Here is a 15,819-nt window from a genome sequence, read left to right on the forward strand (position 1 = left end):
GATTCTAATTAATAAAGAATTTTGAAAACTTCGACAAAATCATCAAAAGTGAATAAGTGAAAGATTTTTAAGGATTGCAAGAAAGTATTCTATAGTTTTGTTGATTAATTTTCTTAAATCTTGTATAATGCTCCAAACAATATGTGTATTTTTGTGATACTTTCCATGACTTTATTTTGTGAAGAAAGTGTATAAAATCATGAACCAATAACATAATAATTGAATTCACTAATAATTCTAGATTTTTTTTGTTTTTAATTGAATAACACTAAACTTTTAATGACTTTATAAAAGTCTGAATCCAATAATCCACATTTGTTAGGATTTTAAATGACTTTTTACAAATCACAAACTAATAACACTAAATTTTAGCATAATCTAATAAAACTTTAATCTAATAACAATAGATTCTACGTAATATTTAAAGTCTTTAAAACTCTATCTAAATCTCAAACCAATAACTCATACTAAGTATAAATATGGTCACATATCAAATGTCTACATATAGATAGATACATCTTAAATCTATCAAAAATATAATAGACCTATAGAATCTATTTTACAAAAAAATAAAAACAAATAAGAAGCAGAAAAAACAAAATGAAGATGAAAATCATGAGTGTGGTGTGGATTACGATGCTACTAACATCGTTAAGTACTATGGGAGGGGATGCAAAGTCGGACAAAGAGTGCCAGTTGGAGTGCCATAAGCATTGTCTACCCACTTCCATTGTTGCAGAGTGTCTAAAGTGTCTTGGAGAATGTGGGAGGACTCCACCGGTTGCAGTTGGACCCTCGGTTGACGTCGGAACTATCGGCGAACACATATACCAAAAAAGTTGAATATGATTTTATCTTGTAATATTATATTGTGGAAAACTTGGAAAACATGTAACCATTTGTAATAAGATCGAATCCTAAATTTCAAATATTCTTGTGTATTTATTCGGTGACAAAAAAAACAATTCAAGTTGGCTTGGTGAATATGAACTACCGATAGGCTTGATGACTTTGACTTTTAGGGTGTGTGTAGATCTGGAGGTATGGGGTTTCTATATGGTATTCAGTTTGAGGAAATTGTTTGACAAAAATATAGTTTTGTTTTGAGTGTATATTAAAAAACATAAATCGAAGAGGATTCAAAATTTTTTGCCCTAATAACCCTTCTCTCCCAGGCACTATTATGAGGCCCCATTACCTCCTTTTTTCTCCGACGTTGGTAGAGATCTAGCTCGTCAGCATCGGAGAATCTCGACCCCTCTGTTGTTTTGCTGTTCTTTTTGTCTAATTAGCTTTATTGTTCAAGTTTTTTTTCCCTTGGTTTCCCCTTTTTGCAACATCGCCAAACCCTAACTACTAACCCAGATCCAGACGAAGGTATGTTATTTATGGACTACAGAAGGATTTGAAGTCCGGCGAACCCCATCTTCGATAACCTCTGCTCAGCCTCACCGTCGATGGGACAAAGGTCCTTATGCTTTTCAGATCATCGGTCTGGATTGTGTCTCGCCTCTGCTGAATCTTCTTCCTCATGGTCATCGAGCCTAACCAGGCGGAGACGAAGGGCGAGAAATCTTCCAGAGTTGCGATTACCCTCCGTTATAGGATGTAACACCCCGACCGCCACCTCTTAATGGGTCTCATGTCCAATCCCAGTCCATGGGCCCACCTTCTTTAATGGGCCTTATGTCCTTTCACTAGGCCCGTGAGCCCATCAATATCCGATGGCCGGTTTGCTACGTCCGGGAGGCTTTAAAGACTTGTTACCGTACCTACAAATTACCACATGATATTTCCCTGTGTTTTGTCCTCACTCGTACAGCTCCGACAGTCACTTCCTGGAAGGTCACCCATCCTGAGACTACTCCAGCTCAAGCACGCTTAACTCTAGAGTTCTCTCAGGACCCTTGAACGAAAAGATAAGTGCACTTTGGTGACATAGGTGGCCAAATCAATTCTTTTAAACTTCTCTGCAAGTCTCTGAAGCCGGGGTGTCACATAGGACCCCCAATTCAAGTACATGTCACCTTATGAACTTGGCAGGTCCACGCTTATTACCACTAGAGATGCGAAACCCTGTACCTTCTCTGTCTAGCAGCCATGCGTACCATCTCATCTGGCCATCCACAATATCCGTAGGATCCATGCGGATGACCTCTGAACCTGATTTTCGCTTGCTAGCTTCCCAAATGGTCCTGCTCAACTTCCAAAATCTCAGGTCGATTCTACCTTTTCCTCTGTTCTCTGGTAGATATTATCTATGCTGATTGGTTAAATTCGGTGTCTAAAGAATGCATTTGAGAATCAACTTATCTAGAATGTTTTATTGTAACAAAGTGTTTGGTAGATCCATGGTTATTGTTCAACGTGTGATATTGTCTGTTGGGTTTCAAAACTGGAAGAACCAAACTATATTTAGCTCTCCTCTAGCTAGCGAGTCCAGTTCTCAACCAAACCCCATCAATCGCAACTTGCTTGTGTTATTGACAACCCGAAAGACCAAGCATGATTCACTTCTTACAATGTCAAACCGACTGTATGCTTTGTGTTGATTTCTTAATCTCTTTGGCAAATGGCGCCATATGAGAGAGAACCCACATGTATTGCTACGGTTTGTCTTACCTCTATGGCTTTAGAGGTGCCTTTCTGGTTTGAGTATGAATAGGACAAGTCCACACTTTTTGTTGCTAGAGTCTCTGCAGAAGAAATCGATCAGTTGGCTCAACAAGGTTTTCCAATTGGCTCTTTTCCAGTGCGCTATCTAGGATTACCGCTCCTTCACCGCAAATCCAGGAAGTCTGATTACCCCCCTTTGCTAGACAACATCAAGGCTCGGTTCTCTTCTTGGTCCACCAAAGTTCTCTCTTTCGCAGGTAGACTCCAGCTTATTTCAACAGGGATTTACAGCTCATTCAACTTTTAGTCAACTTTTAGTCTCTGCTTTTGTCCTCCCAAAAAGTTGTCTTCGAGCCATCAAATCTATGTGCCAGAAGGAAGTCCTCTTCCAAAGGTAAGACAAAAAAATTTCATGTTAGCTTGATGAATATGAATTACCGATAGGTTTGATGATTTTGATTTTGAGGGTGCATGTAGATTTGGAGATATGGAATTTATATGTTATTCAATTTGAGGAAGTAGTTACACTACAAGAAAACAAGGCGATTACTGATGGAAATTACTGACAGCATTAATCTGTCGGTAATTACCGATGGTTTACCGACGAATATCTGACAGGAGATTAGTTTGTCGGTTGTTCGTCAGAAATTTACTTACGGACAAAATCCGTCGGTAATCCGTTAGTTTTTCTGACGGATTACTGACGGATATATAATTTTCTTCGCGTGTGTCAAATTTGGGTCGGTGATTTTTTATCTGTCGGTAATCTGTCAGAAATAACCGACGGAAAACTGACGGATATTAACTTTTCGTCGGGTGTGTCAAAATTTGGTCTGTTTTTTTTTTATCCGTCGGTAATCCGTCAGTAATAACCGACGGATAACTGACGGTTTATATGTGGATAGTATAATGAAACAACCCTTCCCGTTTTTTTTTTTTTTAATACCTTAATTTACTAGTGGTCCCATACCCACTAACATCCTAACATCAATCAATAACCGCGGATAATCAAATAAAACAAATTCCATTAAACCAAAAGAATTCCAACATTCAAATCCAATAACCAATAACATCAATCAAATAAAGAGATAACCAACAACTAACATCCTACAATGTTCCTTTGACTTAATCTAGCAACCTAACAACAGCTAGACCACAATCAATCAAGTCTCTAGAACATCCTCCTCCTCATAGCCCTTGATTCCACGATCACACTTTTCCTTTACCTGCACACCACAAACAACAATTGAGATGCGTAAGTATTATCATAAATACTTAGTGAGGCCATCCTCCAATCTACTGGGTTATACACACAAGCAGATGAGACCCTCAAGTTCAAGCAAAACAAACAACACACAACAATACATCAAACCAGAAAAACAAGTCTCGGATAAGACTAGTGTCGACCGATGCCAAACGGTGTCGATCGATGCTACAACAAGGTGTCGACCGATGCCAAACAGTGTCGACCGATGCCCATCAAATTGGTGTCGACCGATGCTCCTGAGTGTCGATCGATGCCTCCTCTGCAGACACGATCTGCGCGAATCCCAGCGACGAACTCCGACTCCAATCAACCCAAAATCGACTCCAATCAAGTCTATCCATCTCGGAATTCACTAGAAATCACACAAACAACGAACCCAAGCACAAAACAACACAAAACAACAAGGAAAACACTCAAACAAGAGAGATCTCATGCTTAGATCAACCATGGTCAAGCACTCACCTCAAGAACAAGAAGTTTGGATTGAGAAACGTGGAAAACAACACCTCCAGAAGCTTCCCCTTCGATTCCAGCAACAGCTAACCCTCCTACAGCCTCAGATCTCTCCAAAATCACCAAGAACAAGCCCAGAAATCTCAGAAAACGTTTTTCTCTCTTTTCTCTCTTTCTTTTCACTCAACGGCGACAAATGAAACTCTGAAACCCTAAGGTTCGTCCTAAGACACTTATAACTCGATTTAGGGATTTTAATTGAACCAAACCGAACCAATTCGGTAATTAAATCAAACCGGTCGAACCCAGAAATTAGTGGTGTCGATCGATGCCACTAGGGTGTCGATCGACACTCCTTCCAAAATCCCAAATTCTGGTTCGCGGATGTTACAATTCTCCCCCACCAATACGGATTCGTCCCCGAATCCCGCAATACCGTCCATCTGCCAAGGACCTCCGTGCCACCGTCATCACGGCCCGCACGTCCCCAGACCGGACTAAACACCATCAGTCAAGGTTTCCCGTGCCACTGTCGTAACAGCCCGCACACCTCCGACTGACCCTCGAGGTCTCCCTCTAGCCAATATACTCGCATCATAACACTATCTGCTCACAACTCAGTGCTTCCCCCGTCCGTGGTCGCAACCAACGAATCATGCCGGCTCGCTATCAGGCCAACCGCCTTAAGCTACGGCATCCAGGAAGTCACACACACACACTCCCCCCGCTCTCGGGTCGCAACCCTCGAGACATACCGGCTCACTGCCGAGCCTCGGCTCACAGCTACGGTATCCAGGGAGCCTCACATATCCCGCTCTTGGGTCGTCACCCTCAAGCGCGCTCTCGGATCGTCATCCGAAGCAACATACCACTCCCACTCTCTGGCCACAAAGTCCATCGAGCTATCGGTATCACGTGAGTTGGGCCCACTCGGCCTAGAGCAAAAACAAACATTGATGCCAACGAGTATCTCCCGGCTAGATCTACCTCACTTTTCCACAAAACATCCCCATTTTAGAAACTTCCTATTTATGGAAACCTTCCTTTTGTGGAAACTTTCTATTTATGGAAACTTTCCAAAAATAGAAACCCGAGCTATTTCTCTTTTCCCATGACAACAACAGTCAAACATAAAAAAAAAATACTCATCTTATTAATCTCAAAATGTCATAATCGTTACAATCTCAACGAAATTACATCAGAAAAACCAAAAATACAACAACCGGAGCCAACAACCCGCATCCCGAGCACCACCTCATCTTGATACTTAGTCGCACAACCAACCACCCCTAAGCGACCAAATATCAAGAGAGATGGGCTGGAATACTCCGTACCCGCTCCAGCCACGGACTACAACTCGGACCCGGCTAGACAAGCTCAAGCGGTCTGCTTCTCAAACCACTTCTTAAACCTTGCCTTCATCCTCGCCTCGGGCTCCCAATTCTGCTCCTCTACTCCGTCACAGTCCCACAGGACTCTCATCAAAGGAATCTTCTTCTTCCGAAGTTCCTTGACTCTCCTCTCGAGCACCCTCACTGGTCTCGCCTCCAGAGTCATGTTAGGCTGAAGATCCTCAGGAATCTTAGCCAACAACTGATCACCCTCGTGAAGACACTTCCTCAGCATCGACACATGAAATACCTTGTGGAATGCACGCATAACCTCAGGCAACTCCAGCCGGTATGCCACTGGTCCCACCCGCTCAACCACTCTGAACGGTCCCATGTACCTCGGACTCAACTTAGTCTCTGTCAATGACCTGTTCGGACCCCGCAACATAGCCATCTTGAGGTACACTCTATCACCAACCTGAAACTCAAGATCCCTCCTCCTCTTATCAGCATAGCTCTTCTGCCGATCCTGAGCCTCCTTCATGTTCAGCCTCAAAACCCGAATTTTCTCCGAGGTCTCCTGAACGAAATCTGCACCAAATATGCTCCTCTCCCCCACCTGAGTCCAACATAAAGGTGTACGACACGGCCTCCCATACAGGGCCTCATAAGGAGCCATCCCAATACTAGCCTGGTAGCTGTTGTTATAAGCAAACTCCACCAAGCTCAAGTGATCTGCCCAATGACCACCCCAATCCAGCACACACATCCTCAATAAATCCTCCAAAATCTGGATCGTCCTCTCTGACTGACCGTCCGTCTGAGGATGATAGGCTGTACTCATATGCACCTTCGTGCCCAACTCTGCCTGAAACGCCCTCCAGAACACCAAAGTGAACTTGGAATCTCTATCAGACACAATACTAACAGTCCCACAGGACTCTCATCAAAGGAATCTTCTTCTTCCGAAGTTCCTTGACTCTCCTCTCGAGCACCCTCACTGGTCTCGCCTCCAGAGTCATGTTAGGCTGAAGATCCTCAGGAATCTTAGCCAACAACTGATCACCCTCGTGAAGACACTTCCTCAGCATCGACACATGAAATACCTTGTGGAACGCACGCATAACCTCAGGCAACTCCAGCCGGTATGCCACTGGTCCCACCCGCTCAACCACTCTGAACGGTCCCATGTACCTCGGACTCAACTTAGTCTCTGTCAATGACCTGTTCGGACCCCGCAACATAGCCATCTTGAGGTACACTCTATCACCAACCTGAAACTCAAGATCCCTCCTCCTCTTATCAGCATAGCTCTTCTGCCGATCCTGAGCCTCCTTCATGTTCAGCCTCAAAACCCGAATTTTCTCCGAGGTCTCCTGAACGAAATCTGCACCAAATATGCTCCTCTCCCCCACCTGAGTCCAACATAAAGGTGTACGACACGGCCTCCCATACAGGGCCTCATAAGGAGCCATCCCAATACTAGCCTGGTAGCTGTTGTTATAAGCAAACTCCACCAAGCTCAAGTGATCTGCCCAATGACCACCCCAATCCAGCACACACATCCTCAATAAATCCTCCAAAATCTGGATCGTCCTCTCTGACTGACCGTCCGTCTGAGGATGATAGGCTGTACTCATATGCACCTTCGTGCCCAACTCTGCCTGAAACGCCCTCCAGAACACCAAAGTGAACTTGGAATCTCTATCAGACACAATACTAACAGGCACACCATGCAATCTGACTATCTCCCTCACATACTTCTTGGCCAAAACCGCTGCTCCATCAGTTTTCTTGATGGCCAGAAAATGTGCAGACTTAGTCAAACGGTCCACAATGACCCAAATAGCATCAAACGTCCTCGACACAGGTAAACCTACCACGAAGTCCATCGTGATCAAATCCCACTTCCACTCTGGAATGGGTAAACTCTGTAACAAACCACCAGGAACCTGATGCTCCGCCTTCACCAGCTGGCAAGTATCACACTTCGCCACCCAGTCAGCTACGTCCTTCTTCATCCTGACCCAGTGATAATACCGCTTGAGATCACGGTACATCTTGGTCGCCCCTGGATGAATAGAGAACTTGCTCGAGTGAGCCTCTCTCAGTATCTCCTGCCTCAAATCCTCACCCTTGGGCACACAGATCCGACCATGCACAAGGATAGTACCATTAGTAGAAACCTGATACTCTGCACCCGCAGCCTTAGAGGCATTCACCAGCCCCTCATCACTCTCCTGAGCTAACCTCACTCTGCTCAACAAATCTGCTCTATCAACTGCCTCCAAACCCAAAGGTTCTTGTGAGATAGCACACAAACTCAATGCACTAATCTCACTTACCAACACCTCCATATCCTGCTCCTGAGCCGAAGCCACCCGCTTCCGACTCAAGGCATCTGCAACCAGATTAGCTTTACCAGGATGGTAAGCTATGTCCAAATCATAATATGCTACTAACTCCATCCAACGCCTCTGCCTCAAATTTAGCTCAGGCTGAGTAAAAATATACTTCAGACTCTTGTGATCTGTAAATACCTGTACCTTCCCACCATACAGATAGGATCTCCAAATCTTAAGAGCAAAGATCACTGCTGCCATCTCCAAATCATGAGTAGGGTAATTAGCTTCATGCTTCCGCAACTGCCGCGAAGCATAAGCTATAACCTTCCCCTGCTGCATAAGTACACAACCCAACCCCACTCTAGAAGCATCTGTATACACAACATAAGGCTCGTCCTGCTCAGGCAATGCTAACACCGGCGTGGTAGTCAACATCTGCTTGAGACTTGCAAAACTTGCCTCACACTCTGGTGACCACACAAACGGGACATCCTTCCCTGTAAGCTTAGTCATCGGCTGAGCCATACTCGCAAAACCCCGAACAAACCTCCTGTAGTAACCTGCTAACCCCAGGAAACTCCGAATCTCAGTGGCACTCTGCGGCCTCGGCCACTCCCTGATGGACTGAATCTTCTCTGGATCCACTGAAACTCCCTCAGCTGAAACAATATGACCCAAGAACCCCATCTCATGCTGCCAGAAACTGCACTTACTCAGCTTAGCAAACAACTTCTGCTCCCGCAGCTTCTCCAACACTGCTCTCAGATGTACTGCATGCTCCTCAGGACTCTTAGAATATACCAGGATGTCGTCGATGAAAATGATGACTGACACGTCCAGAAACTCCTGGAACACGCTGTTCATCAATCTCATAAACGCAGCTGGCGCGTTTGTCAACCCAAACGGCATCACCACAAACTCATAGTGCCCATATCTCGTCCTGAAGGCTGTCTTCCTCACATCTGCCTCATGAATAGGGATCTGATGATAACCTGAAGCCAAGTCGATCTTGGAGAACCAAGTAGCACCCCTCAACTGATCCAACAACTCATCAATCCTCGGGAGAGGGTACTTGTTCTTCACAGTAACTCGGTTCAAACCCCGGTAGTCAATACACAACCGAAAACTCCCATCCTTCTTCTTAACAAACAACACCGGAGCTCCCCACGGTGAACAACTAGGACGGATAAAACCCTTGCCCAGCAAATCCTCTAGCTGCTTCTTCAGCTCTGCCATCTCTGCTGGAGCCATCCTGTAAGGAGCCTTGGATAACGGCATCGTCCCCGGTTCCAGCTCAATAGTAAAAGGATCCGACCGAGATGGTGGTAATCCCTGCAATGACTGGAACACATCCTCAAAGTCCTCCACAACCGGAATACCGCTAACCGTAGACTTCCCCACTGACTCTGGCATAGATATAGTAACCAGATAGGCCTCACGCCCCTTCTCGATCATCTTCCCTGCCTGAACGGCTGAGATCACGAGACTCCCCGAAGTCGGTCTAATACCCTGAAAAACCAACTTCCCTCCTGGACGCTCAAACTCCACTCTACCCCGATAGCAATCCAAATGCACCTTATACCGATGCAACCAATCCATACCAAGAATGACGTCATACAACTCCACTGGACTGATAAGCAAATCCGCTGGCCACGACTCTCCTGCGATCTGAATATCAACTCCTCCAGCTCGTCCAATAACCCTCAGAAACTTGCCTCCAGCAACTCTGACAACTCCTGAACGCTCTCCAGAATCCCCTCTGATCCCCGCACTCACGGCACACTCCGGAGTAATGAAGCTATGAGAAGCTCTAGAATCAAACATAACATGGGACTTAAACCCGCCCACCAACAAGGTCCCTACACAAATCTCATGTGTTGAAAACCTAACACTTGACCACAAGCAAAAACAAATATAATCTGAACTATTGAATTGACTAAGTTCGAATCTGAGAAGTTATACCTGTGATCGCTCCTGCACTAGTGCCACCGGGCTCCTGGGTCGAGTACACCTGAGTCGTCGGCTCAATCCAACCCACCGGCTGCACACCGTGCTGCACACCCTGCTGCACCCCTGGCTGAGCTCCAGCGTGCAACACTGCTACTGCCCTCTGCTGCAATTTGGGACAACGAGGCTTGATATGCCCCGTCTCTCTGCAGTAGTAACACACTCGAGTATCGGTCCGCGGCTCCGTCACTGCCCGCTGCTCTGTCACTGCCCGCTGCTCACCTCTCTGTGGACAGCTAGTCACCTTGTGGTCCCTACTACCACACCCAAAGCATCTTGCACCCCCGTGCCTCGACCTCTGCATAGCATCAAACTTCCGCTTCTGCCCTTGCGCAGGCTTGCCGCCCTTGCTAGGAACAGAAGACGGCTGAGACTGCTGTGGCTGCACTGAAGAACCGACCACAACCACCTGTGACCTCAAGTCATCCTCTATCCCAGCTGCAACCTCAACCAACTCCGCTCTCGTAGCATAACTCCTCACTCTACACCGAGTCCTCAAATCATCCCGCAGAGCCAACAAAAACCTCCGCACCTGAGCCGCCTCTGGCTCCCATGCCCTGCCTGCATACCCTACAGCCGACTGAACTCTGCATCCAGCTCCCGCACTGTACGGTTCCCCTGAGTCAGACCCAAGAACCGTGCCTCCATACGATCAAGAGCCTCTTGAGGAAAATACTTGGAGTTAAACTCCCCCACAAAATCTCCCCAAGACATACCCCTCTGCACCCTCCGTGCTGTCACCGACCTCCACCACACACGAGCATCTCCTGACAAGTAAAACACTGCCAGATCCACCCTGTACCGGTCGGGACACCTAAGCGAAAGGAAAATATCCTCCATCCGCTCTCTCCACTCATCCGCTACACTCGGATCGGTACTTCCTGAGAAATACCCTGCTCCCACATGCCGCAGCTGCTCCATCATCCGAACATACTGAGCATCCACTACCTCGGCCCCCGGCTGCACACCTGCCTGCAAACCCGCCACAGGCTGCACCGCTGGACCCTGCCCACCACCCACGGGCGGCACTACCGGATCCTGCCCACCAACCTCTGGCGGCACAACTGCTGGAAGTCGCTGCAAAGCCTGAGCTACCTGAGCTAGCAAGTCCATCAAGACATCCTCCCTGCCTGGAGCACCTCCCGCTGCAACCCCCACACCCGGGGCAACACCGTGACCGACACCGGGCCCATCCGCCCTGCCGTCACCCAAACCAGCCTGGTCTCCAGACACACTAGGATGAACCTGTGACTCCGCCACCTCCTCGGTGGCCATGCTCTGGGCTACACTCACACTGGCCTCAGGAACCTGACCTCGTCCCCGACCACGACCACGACCACGCCCACGACCACGACCGCGACCAACAGCATCCTCACCCCTAACCATCTGTATCATCCAAGAACAGAAGGCTAAGCAAACAATAATTCTAATACACAAGAAACACAACTCACCGTGGAATCACAATCAGGCTCGAAGAGGATGTTCTAGGACTTCATGCCACACACAATTGCCAATCACACAATCAATTATAGCATGTAATCCTAAACATCAACAGCAAAAGCACAATGAACCCTAGACCTAGAACCGTAAGGGCTCTGATACCAAATTGAAACAACCCTTCCCGTTTTTTTTTTTTTTAATACCTTAATTTACTAGTGGTCCCATACCCACTAACATCCTAACATCAATCAATAACCGCGGATAATCAAATAAAACAAATTCCATTAAACCAAAAGAATTCCAACATTCAAATCCAATAACCAATAACATCAATCAAATAAAGAGATAACCAACAACTAACATCCTACAATGTTCCTTTGACTTAATCTAGCAACCTAACAACAGCTAGACCACAATCAATCAAGTCTCTAGAACATCCTCCTCCTCATAGCCCTTGATTCCACGATCACACTTTTCCTTTACCTGCACACCACAAACAACAATTGAGATGCGTAAGTATTATCATAAATACTTAGTGAGGCCATCCTCCCATCTACTGGGTTATACACACAAGCAGATGAGACCCTCAAGTTCAAGCAAAACAAACAACACACAACAATACATCAAACCAGAAAAACAAGTCTCGGATAAGACTAGTGTCGACCGATGCCAAACGGTGTCGATCGATGCTACAACAAGGTGTCGACCGATGCCAAACAGTGTCGACCGATGCCCATCAAATTGGTGTCAACCGATGCTCCTGAGTGTCGATCGATGCCTCCTCTGCAGACACGATCTGCGCGAATCCCAGCGACGAACTCCGACTCCAATCAACCCAAAATCGACTCCAATCAAGTCTATCCATCTCGGAATTCACTAGAAATCACACAAACAACAAACCCAAGCACAAAACAACACAAAACAACAAGGAAAACACTCAAACAAGAGAGATCTCATGCTTAGATCAACCATGGTCAAGCACTCACCTCAAGAACAAGAAGTTTGGATTGAGAAACGTGGAAAACAACACCTCCAGAAGCTTCCCCTTCGATTCCAGCAACAGCTAACCCTCCTACAGCCTCAGATCTCTCCAAAATCACCAAGAACAAGCCCAGAAATCTCAGAAAACGTTTTTCTCTCTTTTCTCTCTTTCTTTTCACTCAACGGCGACAAATGAAACTCTGAAACCCTAAGGTTCGTCCTAAGACACTTATAACTCGATTTAGGGATTTTAATTGAACCAAACCGAACCAATTCGGCAATTAAATCAAACCGGTCGAACCCAGAAATTAGTGGTGTCAATCGATGCCACTAGGGTGTCGATCGACACTCCTTCCAAAATCCCAAATTCTGGTTCGCGGATGTTACATATAAAATCTTTCTAACTTAGCTCGATAATGCATTATTTTATAAGCAATGTATAAAAGATGAGTTTTCAATGCCTAACTAATCTTGTTTTAAACAACATTCATCAAAATTTGTGTTTTTATAAAAAAATAAGTTGTTTACTTAAAAGACTTATGGTGTGGTATTACATATTATGGGGATTATGGGTAAGTATTTGCCATTTGTCTTTGAAATTATTTTTTCCCTCTAATTTAATCATATAGATGTTTATTTTCACAAATGATTTCATGGTTCGTATATAATACATATTATATACATATTTGTCAATAAAAATTATGAAATTAAGAGTTTTAATCTTAAATCCGTCAGTAATCCGATAAATATAATATTGACAAAATTTTGGTATCTGTCGGTAATCTGTTGGAAATAATTGACGGAAAACCGACGGATATCAAATTTTTTGCCCGCGAACTAAATGAAGTCAAATTTTCGAGGCGCGGGAAATGAAAAAATTAAGACTTCCGTCAGTTATTCCGTCAGTACCGTCGATATTACCAAAGCACTTCATCTTCTTCTCCCCATATTGTTTTTATTTTTCCGAAAATCTTTCTCAAATCCTCTCTCCATGGCTGACCTCCATAGATTACTTCCTTCCAATATGGCTAGTCTCTCCTACCACTCTCTCCAACTTCTTATAAGATAAGTTCTCTTTTTATCTGTTTAAAATTTTTGCTTAGTTCTCTTAGATTTCTTAGGAAGAAGATAGATTTGTTAGGTTTGATAGTTTGTTCTATTTGGGTGTTATTGATTTGATAAATTGGTTTGTAAGAGATGTGTGTTAGATTTGTTAGAATTGGGTTTTATTGGATTTGATGATTTGGTTTTGATTAATTGGATTTGATGAATTTGTTTAGTTTTTTTAGGGATGGGTATAAGATTTTTATACATTTTATAATTTTTGATATATTTTGTTTGTTTTTTTACAATGGTTTCTAATATTGTTAGTATTTATTTTATACATTTTATTAATTTTGCTTTTATTTATTTTCAGTTAAGTATATTGTATATTATGAATTTTTAATATTGTTAAGTATATATTGTTATTTTTTGGAACAATTTTTAGTGTTTTTTAACAATTTCTTGTTTTGGGTTTTTAGAATATATTTTCTAAAAGTTTTAAACTTCTGAATTTAAATATTTAAGCATTTAGATAATGATTATTTTAGTATTTAATTAAAATTGTATAATTATACTAATTTTATTTTTCTAAAATTTTCATTTTTTTTTTAATATTATATATATAATCTGTCGGTAATTCCGTCGGTATAATGAGAAATTTACGAATCGTTAGCCGTCAGAAATTCGTCAGTAAACGACTATAAGAAATCCGTTGGTAGAATTTCTGTCAGAAATCCGTCGGTTGAACGTCTGTCGGAAATCTGTCAGTAATTTCTGACGGATTTCTGACAGAATAATTTTCCGACAATCTAGATCCGACGGACGTTTCTGTCGGTTTTTGGTCGGTAATGCGTGTTTCCGACGGCTATCTGACAGATATGCCTGTCAGATCTAAGCTGTTTTCTTGTAGTGTTATATAAAAATATGGTTTTGTTTTGAATTTAGATTAAAATCATAAGATGAAGAAGTTCCATTAATTATATAATTAGTACTTCATTTTAAAAAAGTTGACCAATAAAAAACATTTTATATTTTATTTAAATAAAAATATACTATATTGAAAACTCATTTTCGAGATAATCAATTTGCATGGGGTTTTCTAAACGCCAAACAATAGCGGCACAATTTCCAGCTTCTAAAATATACATACAATGATTATACAATCACATAAAATATAATTAATTAACAATAGTTTTCATTTGTAAAAAAATACAGTGCAACGTCATTTATATCTCATCTTTGATTAGGGTGGTTTTCATATATGTTATGCAATGTACAAGTTATTATAACTCATCTTTGATTAAGGTGGTTTTAATTTCTTTGTAAGAACTTATAGATGTGAGACTTTAAGGGATGCATTTCACAAATCCAACAACAATCTGAAGTCGGTAAACTCTGTTTCCGCATTTTTGACATACGAAGCACACAAATTTAGTTTCTAGTAGTTCATTGGAAAATAGATGTAAAGTTACAAAGAAAAAGATTCGGACAATCGTTCCTATAGCTTCTCTCTCTTCTCTCTCCAAAAGTTTTTTTCTCAGATCTAGTTTTCCTTTCTTCTTTTTCGTTTGTTTTTGGCTCGGATCTTCATAGATTGGTCTGGATTTCAAACCGCTACAGGAGTGAGGTAAGCTCTCTTCTCTGACATCGGAGTGGTGTGGTTTTCCGGCAAGTGTTGCAGTTGCGGCCCCTTCCCGGTGGACGAAAGGTGTCGTTCTGGTTCCTCCTGGTTTGAAGACGCCGCTGGAGATGCAGAGCAGTCTTTCACGGCTCATCCGCATGGTTGGAGGCTGCAACGGCGGCGGAAGGCGCTTGTGGGTTGGTGGGTTTTCTGATGGTTGTTGGGTGGTTAACGGCGGATCCTCTCCGGATCTTAGAAGGCTAACACGGATCTCTGGCGATTGAGAGGTTGTCGAGCCTCCTCCTCTCTCTAGCCACCGTGTCTTTGTTTCCACCAAACCAGATCTGAAGTTTGCTTTACCTCCGGAAAACTTTTCGGTTCACGGCTTCGGAGAACAAGGGCTTGGATCTGAGTATGTCGTTGGTAGGTAGGGGATTCGACATTCAGGGTGGCGGAGTGTCGGAGAGTTGTTCTACTCCGGAAGGCTTGTGGCGGGTCAGGCTTGTCGCTGGTGGCGGTTTGGAGACCGGATCCGAATACTCCGGTCAAAGAACCTATCCAGCGGCGTAGTCGCAAAGTTGTGGGCTTTGTATTCGCCGGAAATAGTAGATCTGACTCTCTGCCTCCGCTTAACCGCCCGGCTTCAACCTTGTAATCTATTTCCGTTCACCGAAATTTGTTTTCTGTTTTGTAACTGTAGTTGTTTGGTTTACA

This window comes from Camelina sativa, chromosome 17 (genome assembly GCF_030686135.1).
Source record: "Camelina sativa cultivar CO46 ecotype springtype chromosome 17, ASM3068613v1".
NCBI classification, from domain to species: Eukaryota; Viridiplantae; Streptophyta; class Magnoliopsida; order Brassicales; family Brassicaceae; genus Camelina; species Camelina sativa.